This window comes from Salvelinus fontinalis, chromosome 23 (assembly GCF_029448725.1).
Source record: "Salvelinus fontinalis isolate EN_2023a chromosome 23, ASM2944872v1, whole genome shotgun sequence".
NCBI lineage: Eukaryota > Metazoa > Chordata > Actinopteri > Salmoniformes > Salmonidae > Salvelinus > Salvelinus fontinalis.
Window position 1 is genome coordinate 2378184 of NC_074687.1, and position 10038 is coordinate 2388221.

The window sequence follows — 10038 nt, forward strand, 5'->3', positions numbered from 1 at the left end:
ACAGAAGAAAAGGGAAAGGGGGGAAAGGGGACATTAAGGTGAAGCAGTCCTCTAAAGACACAAAAGACAATAATACAAGAAACAACACTTCTATTGCCTCTCCCTCTACGATACGCACTTCCGGGTTGGAGCGAGTAGTTGCATTCCGCTTTGCTCCACAGGTAGTATTACATTTTCATTTCATTACAGTACAACAGTTTGATTTGTTTGATCTTAGCTGGCTACATAGCCGTCTTTGTATCCAAGATAATTGTGTAGTCTAGAGTAATTGTCGAGGTTACCTAGCCAGTTAGAGGTTACCTAGCCAGCTACACTTTCAAACAAAGTCAACAACGCAGCCACTGCTAGCTAGCCTATTTCACTAGCCAGCAGTACTATATCATTTTAGTCAATAAGATTTTTTGCAACGTAAGCTTAACTTTCTGAACATTCGAGACGTGTAGTCCACTTGTCATTCCAATCTCCTTTGCATTAGCGTAGCCTCTTCTGTAGCCTGTCAACTATGTGTCTGTCTATCCCTGTCCTCTCCTCTCTGCACAGACCATACAAACGCTTCACACCGCGTGGCCGCTGCTACTCTAACCTGGTGGTCCCAGCGCGCACGACCCACGTGGAGTTCCAGGTCTCAGGCAGCCTCTGGAACTGCCGATCTGCGGCCAACAAGGCAGAGTTCATCTCAGCCTATGCTTCCCTCCAGTCCCTCGACTTCTTGGCACTGACGGAAACATGGATTACCACTGATAACACTGCTACTCCTACTGCTCTCTCCTCGTCTGCCCACGTGTTCTCGCACACCCCGAGAGCTTCTGGTCAGCGGGGTGGTGGCACTGGGATCCTCATCTCTCCCAAGTGGACATTCTCTCTTTCTCCCCTGACCCATCTGTCTATCGCCTCCTTTGAATTCCATGCTGTCACAGTTACCAGCCCTTTCAAGCTTAACATCCTTATCATTTATCGCCCTCCAGGTTCCCTTGGAGAGTTCATCAATGAGCTTGACGCCCTGATAAGTTCCTTTCCTGAGGATGGCTCACCTCTCACAGTTCTGGGTGACTTTAACCTCCCCACGTCTACCTTTGACTCATTCCTCTCTGCCTCCTTCTTTCCACTCCTCTCCTCTTTTGACCTCACCCTCTCACCTTCCCCCCCTACTCACAAGGCAGGCAATACGCTTGACCTCATCTTTACTAGATGCTGTTCTTCCACTAATCTCATTGCAACTCCCCTCCAAGTCTCCGACCACTACCTTGTATCCTTTTCCCTCTCGCTCTCATCCAACACTTCCCACACTGCCCCTACTCGGATGGTATCGCGCCGTTCCAACCTTCGCTCTCTCTCCCCCGCTACTCTCTCCTCTTCCATCCTATCATCTCTTCCCTCTGCTCAAACCTTCTCCAACCTATCTCCTGATTCTGCCTCCTCAACCCTCCTCTCCTCCCTTTCTGCATCCTTTGACTCTCTATGTCCCCTATCCTCCAGGCCGGCTCGGTCCTCCCCTCCTGCTCCGTGGCTCGATGACTCATTGCGAGCTCACAGAACAGGGCTCCGGGCAGCCGAGCGGAAATGGAGGAAAACTCGCCTCCCTGCGGACCTGGCATCCTTTCACTCCCTCCTCTCTACATTCTCCTCCTCTGTCTCTGCTGCTAAAGCCAATTTCTACCACTCTAAATTCCAAGCATCTGCCTCTAACCCTAGGAAGCTCTTTGCCACCTTCTCCTCCCTCCTGAATCCTCCTCCCCCTCCTCCCCCCTCCTCCCTCTCTGCTGATGACTTCGTCAACCATTTTGAAAAGAAGGTCGACGACATCCGATCCTCGTTTGCTAAGTCAAACGACACCGCTGGTTCTGCTTACACTGCCCTACCCTGTGCTTTGACCTCTTTCTCCCCTCTCTCTCCAGATGAAATCTCGCGTCTTGTGACGGCCGGCCGCCCAACAACCTGCCCGCTTGACCCTATCCCCTCCTCTCTTCTCCAGACCATTTCCGGAGACCTTCTCCCTTACCTCACCTCGCTCATCAACTCATCCTTGACCGCTGGCTACGTCCCTTCCGTCTTCAAGAGAGCGAGAGTTGCACCCCTTCTGAAAAAACCTACACTCGATCCCTCCGATGTCAACAACTACAGACCAGTATCCCTTCTTTCTTTTCTCTCCAAAACTCTTGAACGTGCCGTCCTTGGACAGCTCTCCTGCTATCTCTCTCAGAATGACCTTCTTGATCCAAATCAGTCAGGTTTCAAGACTAGTCATTCAACTGAGACTGCTCTTCTCTGTGTCACGGAGGCGCTCCGCACTGCTAAAGCTAACTCTCTTTCCTCTGCTCTCATCCTTCTAGACCTATCGGCTGCCTTTGATACTGTGAACCATCAGATCCTCCTCTCCACCCTCTCCGAGCTGGGCATCTCCGGCGCGGCCCACGCTTGGATTGCGTCCTACCTGACAGGTCGCTCCTACCAGGTGGCGTGGCGAGAATCTGTCTCCGCACCACGTACTCTCACCACTGGTGTCCCCCAGGGCTCTGTTCTAGGCCCTCTCCTATTCTCGCTATACACCAAGTCACTTGGCTCTGTCATATCCTCACATGGTCTCTCCTATCATTGCTATGCAGACGACACACAATTAATCTTCTCCTTTCCCCCCTCTGATAACCAGGTGGTGAATCGCATCTCTGTATGTCTGGCAGACATATCAGTGTGGATGACGGATCACCACCTCAAGCTGAACCTCGGCAAGACGGAGCTGCTCTTCCTCCCGGGGAAGGACTGCCCGTTCCATGATCTCGCCATCACGGTTGACAACTCCATTGTGTCCTCCTCCCAGAGTGCTAAGAATCTTGGCGTGATCCTGGACAACACCCTGTCGTTCTCAACTAACATCAAGGCGGTGACCTGTTCCTGTAGGTTCATGCTCTACAACATTCGCAGAGTACGACCCTGCCTCACGCAGGAAGCGGCGCAGGTCCTAATCCAGGCACTTGTCATCTCCCGTCTGGATTACTGCAACTCGCTGTTGGCTGGGCTCCCTGCCTGTGCCATTAAACCCCTACAACTCATCCAGAACGCCGCAGCCCGTCTGGTGTTCAACTTTCCCAAGTTCTCTCACGTCACCCCGCTCCTCCGCTCTCTCCACTGGCTTCCAGTTGAAGCTCGCATCCGCTACAAGACCATGGTGCTTGCCTACGGAGCTGTGAGGGGAACGGCACCTCCGTACCTTCAGGCTCTGATCAGGCCCTACACCCAAACAAGGGCACTGCGTTCATCCACCTCTGGCCTGCTCGCCTCCCTACCTCTGAGGAAGTACAGTTCCCGCTCAGCCCAGTCAAAACTGTTCGCTGCTCTGGCACCCCAATGGTGGAACAAACTCCCTCACGACGCCAGGTCAGCGGAGTCAATCACCACCTTCCGGAGACACCTGAAACCCCACCTCTTTAAGGAATACCTAGGATAGGATAAAGTAATTCTTCTAACCCCCCCCCCCCCCCTTAAAAGAGTTAGATGCACTATTGTAAAGTGGTTGTTCCACTGGATATCATAAGGTGAATGCACCAATTTGTAAGTCGCTCTGGATAAGAGCGTCTGCTAAATGACTTAAATGTAAATGTAAATGTACTACCATCTCTACTACTACTACTACTACCTCCACTTCTACTACTACCATCTCTACTACTACTACTACTACTACCTCCACTTCTACTACTACCATCTCTACTACTACTACTACTACCACCTCCACTTCTACTACTACCTCCACTTCTACTACTACTACCACCTCCACTTCTACTACTACTACTACCATCTCTACTACCACTACTACCATCTCTACTACTACTACTACCTCCACTTCTACTACTACTAGGAAGGTCATTTCGGCTGTACTATAAAAGAACCATGTAGAAAGAGAGGGAGAGAGAAATGGAAAGTCATCAGACTCACTAGGAACCACATATCCTCCCCACAGGATCCAGATGAAATCGATGAGGGAACCAAACATCATCATGAAACCAATGAACAGCCATAGACGAGCTCCTGCAGAGTCACAGCAGAGACACACAACGTAAAATAACAAAAAACTACACAAAAACACACACACAAATATCCTTGACATAGAACCATTATGGATATCAAGACAAACAAACCTGTCTTGCCAATGCAGCCCTCTCCATAGCTGTCCCTTGTGGTAGATATTCTGAGTTAACAAATGAGAGCCAGAACCAACAACCAAATCTGGTTATACTTGATCAAAAAAAAAATGTTTTACCTCTTAATAAGGGAGCCATCACAACATGCACACAGAGTGAATATAGTGAGAGCTCAGTGATTCTGAGTTGGGGCTTGCATTATGTAGCCCAACTTTTGTTACATTTCCTTATTGAGACAGTTGTGGTGGATTGTGTCAAACCTAACCGATATCTACTGGATGAGGTGGCTAAATTGTGTCCTCTGTGTTCTCTTGTGAGTACTAAGAGAGATACTAACAGAGATACCTCGTTCCGAACATGCAAGTTTCAGAATACGGAGGGTGGGGTCAAGAACACGAGAGCCGTGGTGGATTAGGAACAGAGTTAGGTGAAAACAGCGATGTACACAACCAGAGTACAGGATTGTACATGCCTATTATTTAAAGTAATGCTAATACAAACATTTTTCGCCCCCACACCCTTCGCACCTGGTTATTAGATATTGTATTGATCATTCAAAAACACTCTGGTCTGGGTGCCTGCCCTGGCCGGTACTGATACCTTCTCTTTGTGTGTGTGTGTGTGTGTGTGTGTGTGTGTGTGTGTGTGTGTGTGTGTGTGTGTGTGTACATGAAGAAGGCTATGGTGGAGAAAACACATGTGGAAGGCATTGTTCATCTCCTGGGTTGGGTAGGACACTGCTGCATCCTATCATGATCCTCCAACCTAACCAGTGAAAAACAGAGAGAGAGAAATGTAGTTAGTTCATAGGGGTACAACTAAATGATGTAGGTTGGTAGCATTGTCAAGTTATTCAATTGAAGTCTTAACTACTTTGGCTGCATCAAATAAGTACATCAAAGTAAACAAATGAATTAACGCGGCCTAAAATTAACTATGACCTTATGCATTCTGTACTGTAGGCTGTCTTGACGGTTTTCGTCCTTTTCACTAAATAGTTCCTTTGTTAAAGTTGTCAGTCATCCTGCCACTGTCCCTCTGACAGAGATTTTTTTATGAAACAGCATAACGGCAGATATTATTTGAGTTTCTTCCTCAGTCTTTATTCAGAGCTACTGGCTGGGGGCAATGCTACCTTGCTCTGCCCAGATATGATCAATCATGTCAATACAACACACAGATCTTGATGTGCTGTTCTTCTGTCTGTTATTGTGTGGGTGTGTCAGTGACCCTCCAACAGATCTCATTTCCAACAGACAATGCAGATTGCCAAACATATTCAGAGTAGAACAGACCCACACACAGAGACACAGAGAGCGAGAGACTGCAGGTCTGCGCTAAATTGCCTCAGGGGAAACCAGCCTTACAAAGTCACTGCAATATCCTGCTCAATCTTTAGCCTCCAATGGAAGTGAGAGCAGCAAATGAAATTGAGCTCAGACTGAGAAAACCTTGAAAGATTGAAAGAACTCGGTCGATTTGCAATTGGCTGAAGGTATTTTCGAATGAGCAGCACATCTTTGGCACTCTATGGGGTGAAGTGTCGACCGCTATCCGAATGGCACCCAGCGGAGGAGGAAGAAGATGGCCCCATAATCCATGCAGGAGGTCATTACTTATCCTCTTCTGATGATTGAGATAGAAAACAAGAACCAAAAGAACTCAAGCTATGCGACAGAACGGCTTTTAAAGTCTCTCTCTGTCTTTACAATCAATGGTCACTTTGCTTTGATTGTTCTGTGACAAGATTGTTACGTCTGGGCAATTCCACGGTAACACGGAGTGATGCTGAGACTCAGACTTTTCGCTTTAAAACATATGTCAAAGTAAAACCAATGATCACAAAGTTGGACAAGCCATACAACTCTATGCACAAGGACTACGTTTAACCATTTAAAACTGTTAAAAGTAGGACCCTATGAAATCCACGTTGCAGACGGAATCACAGAAATGAATCCTGAAATGTTTTCATTGCACTTAGTATGAAATCAACTAAATGTATTGAACTTATCAGAAAATGAATTAATATACCCAAGATTATCATAAAACATGAACAAAATGCATCATTGATTCCAATAGTGTAACTTTGTGTTGATATATTGGGGGGGGTGGGGTTCAACACCCAGGGTCATGTCCCCCCAGGAGATTTTTTATTTATAAGAAATGGCTGTGAAAAGGTTGTTTCTGGTGAATTTACTGATCATTTGTTCCAATCAATATTAGGTATTTTCTGCATATACATTGTTCCTTCAAAGGACAAACTCACCATTGGTGTGCGTGGCCAATGACCTCTATTTTCATGTAATCTGTACCATAGCACTGCCTGGAGTTTGCTAAATGACATTGGCACTTGAAACCAGCGCTATGGTCATATGACACGAAAACAGAGGTCTTTTGGCCACGCATACCAATGGTCGGTTTGGCCTTTGAAAAAACAATGCATAGGCAGAAAATACCTCATCCCTACTATAAAAATATGGTGGGGGATATTTGATGTTAAGGGGCTATTTTGCTTCCACTGGTCGTAGGGGTCTCGTTAAAAATCAACAGCATCATGAAGAATCATGAACTTTACCAAGTACCAGGGCATTTTAGCTAAGAAATTTGTCCGCAAGTGGATCTTCCAGCAAGACAACAACCCCAAGCACACATCAAACCACAAAGAAAATGTTAATTGACCACAAAATCAACAGTTTGCAATGGCCATCTCTTGAAGAGGGCAGTCCATTAGCTCAGACAAAGGATATCAAGGATCTGGAAAGAATCTCTATGGAGGAATGATCTAAGATCCCTCCCAATGTGTTCTCCAATCTCATTAAACATTTGAGATAAAAGCTCTGTGTCGTTATCCTCGCAAGGGGAGGGTCTTAGATGGGATGGAATCATTTGGACCCCTATATTTTGTAGATTTTTTGTTTTTAATCCTGGACCTCAATACCAGGCAGTGTCAGAGGAAGGCCCTAGAAATGGCCAAAGACTCCAGCCACCCTAGTCAGACTGTTCTCTCTGCTACCACACGGCAAGCTGTACCGGAGCACCAAGTCTAGGTTTCCAGAGGCTTCTGAACAGATTCTACCCCCAAGCCATAAGGCTCCTGAACAGCTAATCAAATGGCTACCCAGACTACTTGCATTGCCCCCCCCCCCCCCCCCCATGCCGCTGTTACTCTCTGTTGTTATCATCTATGCATAGTCACTTTAATAACTCTACCTACATGTACATATTATCTCAATTACCTCGACACCGGTGCCAGCGCACATTGACTCTGTACCGGTACCCAGCTGTATATAACCTAGCTATTGTTATTTACTGCTGCTCTTTAATTATTTGTTATTCTTATTTCTTACTTATACTTTTTTTTGGGGGGGGGGGGGTATTTTTCTTAAAGTGCATTGTTGATTAAGGGCTTGTAAGTAATCATTTCACTATAAGGTCTACACCTGTTGTACTCGGCGCATGTGACAAATACAATTTGATTTGAAGAAGAAAAAGATCTCTTTCTCTGAGCATAACATAATGTAATATTTCTCAGTATTTGTATTATTTATTTCATACAGTCTGTTTTGCTCATCTTTATCAAGGGGACCCCACTGTATCTCAACTACAACTGAAATAGCAATAATTTCTGTATTACTTTAAACTGTTTTTCTAATCCATGTTGCATCAACACGGATTAACTCAAACTGGTTTAAATCAAGGTTCATCTATTAATCTTGTTGCACCCAATTTTAAACATTGTTTTAAATTAATCCTAGTTAAATTAAATCCTTCCTCTAATCTAAATTTAGTTTTCACTTTAAACCTAGATTAATTATAAGCCTGTTGGTGCAACCCACCTTAACAATTCACAAAGTCACCGCCAAACTTCTGTTTTAAACCGATATTCTAACTTTTCTACTCTTCACCTCTTCACTCTGCATGTAATATTTTTATAACAACTGTGAGACAATCAGCTCTGGTAACTTTCTTACCCCCCCCAAAAAATGATGCAGATACTATCTAAAATATAATTTTCCCCTCCATAAACGAGCCAACATATTGGGTCATATTATCAGGCTGCTGTGCCATTTAGCAATAAGCACTATTAATTATAATGTCACGTGCAGGCCAACTGATAGCATAGTGGCTGTGAATAGGGGCGGAATAGTAATTTAGACAGGTTACCTTCGCATTCTTGGGCATAGGGATTATGGTGGTCTGCTTGAAACATGTAGGTATTACAGACTCTGTCAGGGAGAGGTTGAAAATGTCAGTGAAGACACTTGCCAGTTGGTCCACGCATGCTCTGGGTACACACCCTGGTAATCCGTCTGGCCCTGCGGCCTTGTGAATGTTGACCTGTTTAAAATATCTTGCTCACATCGGCTATGGAGAGCGTGATCACACAGTCGTCTGGAACAACTGGTGCTCTCATGCATGCTTCTGTGTTGCTTGCCTTGAAGCGAGCCTAAAAGGCATTTAGCTCATCTGGTAGACTTGCGTCACTGGGCAGCTCGCAGCTGTGTTTCCCTTTGCAGTCTGTAATAGTTTGCAATCGCTGCCACATTCGACAAGCATCAGAGCCGGTGTAGCAGTGGTGGAAAAGGTACCCAATTGTCATACTTGAGTAAAAGTAAAGACACCTGAATAGAAATTTACTCAAGTAAAAGTGAAAGTCACCCAGTAAAATTACTACTTGAGTAAAAGTGTAAAAGTATTTGGTTTTAAATATACTTAAGTATCAAAAGTAAAAGTATAAATCATTTCAAATTGCTTATATTAAGCAAACCAGACGTGACCATTTTCTTGTTTTTAAAATGTATGGATAGAGCCAGGGGCACACTCCAACACTCAGACATTATTTACAGAAGATGCATTTGTGTTGAGTCCGGCAGAACATAGGCAGTAGGAATTACGTGTTCTCTTGATAAGTGTGTGAATTTCACAATTTCCTGTTCTGCTAAGCATTCAAAATGTAACGAGTACTTTTGGGTGTCAGGGAAAATGTATGATATTTATAATAAGTATAATATTTTCTTTAGGAATGTAGTGAAGTAGTCAAAAATATATATAGTAAAGTACAGATGCCCCAAAAAACTACTTAAGTAAAAATACTTTAAAAGTACTACTTAAGTACTTCACACTACTGCAGTGTAGTAGGATTCAACCTTAGTCCTGTATTGACGCTTTGCCTGTTTGATGGTTCATCTGAGGGCATAGCGGGATTTCTTATAAGCGTCCGGATTAGTGTCTCGCTCCTTGAAAGCGGCAGCAGATAGGATTCCTTATTGATTCCTTCAATATCATATAATTTGTCCCATACCCATTGCAGTGTTTTAAATATCAAAGAATGGGACATGTAGCTGTTTAGTGTAAATGAAAGAGAAGATGTGCCAAGTGTGGAGGGGAACATTATTACGGTGAATGTGGGAGCAATGTGAAGGTTAAGTGTTGTAGCCCTGAAGAAAGAACAGTGATGCCGAAACATTTGGTGTTTTACCCAATTCATTACTGGGAGTTATACAATATACTGTACCAGTCAAAAGTTTGGACACACCTACTCATTCAAGGGATTTTCTTTATTTGTACTATTTTCTACATTGTGGAATAATAGTGAAGACATCAAATACTATGAAATAAAACATATGGAATCATGTAGTAACCAAAAAGATGTAGATGTAGAGATGTAGTAGTCGTTTATTAAGGAAAGTCATGGTTAACACTATTATTGCACACAGAGCGAGTCCATGCACATGTTTACTCCCAAACAACACGGTTGAATACTTATTGACTCAAGACATTTGAGCTTTTCACTTTGAATTAATTTATAAACATTTCTATAAACATAATTCCACTTTGACATTATGGGCTATTGTGTGTAGAGCAGTGACACAAAATCAAAATGGCATCCATTTTAAATTCAGGC